This window comes from Echinops telfairi, unplaced genomic scaffold, assembly GCF_000313985.2.
Source record: "Echinops telfairi isolate 266 unplaced genomic scaffold, ASM31398v2 ScPeMD7_9;HRSCAF=40, whole genome shotgun sequence".
NCBI classification, from domain to species: Eukaryota; Metazoa; Chordata; class Mammalia; order Afrosoricida; family Tenrecidae; genus Echinops; species Echinops telfairi.
This window is the reverse complement of record NW_022103906.1, coordinates 57,507,063-57,508,253: the sequence shown is the minus strand read 5'-3', so window position 1 is coordinate 57,508,253 and position 1,191 is coordinate 57,507,063.

Genomic DNA, 1,191 nt, shown 5'->3' with positions numbered 1-1,191 from the left:
CCTCATCATTCTCAAAACGTTTGCTCTCAAGCCCCTGGCATCAGCTCCTCGCTAACTCCTTTTTCAAAAGCATCACACTCTCCTCCCAAATGCTCCTTTCTTGAGTCTATTAGTTGAGAGAATAGCTCTGAAATAATGGCCGCAGGGCTGAAGGTAAGACTTCCTCACTCAGCAAATTGATAAGAAAATCATTATGTAAATAAGCAGGGACTATTTCATACCTAATTTAGCCAGAGTTGGTGAGCAAGCAGGTGTGTTTCTCATCAGAAGCTCCGATTCTTGAGAGCTTTAGATCCAGAAGCTCCGATTCTTGAGAGCATTATTAATGAAGCTATTCATCTCATTTATATTTATTGGACAGTGTATACAGGCCATGACCTGTTTTAGAAGCTGTGGTTCAATCAACAAGATTGCATTCTTGTGGGTGATTAGACAACACACAAGTGAAGGGTATCATAAATGCTTATGAGCACAAAAAGCAAGGTTAAGTGATTCAGTGGGCCCAGTAAATGGGCTCAGTCAGACATACCAATGATCGTAAGGCAGGCACAGGTGGGCAATGCATCCCCTTACATTGTACATAAGGCCCCCAGGAGGCTTACTCAACTAACAGCAGTAGCGGTAAGTAGAGGAGAAAGGGGGAGGGAGCTTCTGGCGGGGGTATTTACTTAGCTACCCAGAGAGAGACTTCTTGTAGGAACGGCCTGGTCTGGTGATCTCCTCCTGTAAAGTCAGCCATGGACAACTGAGGAGCACGGTGGGGTCTGACACCCACGGGGGCGCCGTGAGTTGGAAGCAACTCCACAGCAGCTGGTAGTATGTGAGGGGAGGAAGGTTGGTTCTGCCAGGGTCACATCCCTACCAGGGTGGGGCCGGGAAGACCCGAGCAACCCCTCTGTTTCCCCCAGGATACTTTTCCCACCAGGTCCCTAGCTCACGTGTACCTCAGCGTAGTAAAAATTTGGATTAATCATCTGGAAAGATGCTTTAGTAGAGGAATTAAAGAAAATTGTACCTTAAAGGTGCTAGCAAAGAAAATTAAGTAACATGTTTTATCTTTGGTGCATACAACATAAACATTCCAGGTAATAGAAGAAGTCAAGGACAATCTCAAGAAAAATCATTGGTCATGCTTTTGGAACTTGGATTCTTAAAATAGCTTTTAATTAAAAAAAACTTTTTAAAGTACAA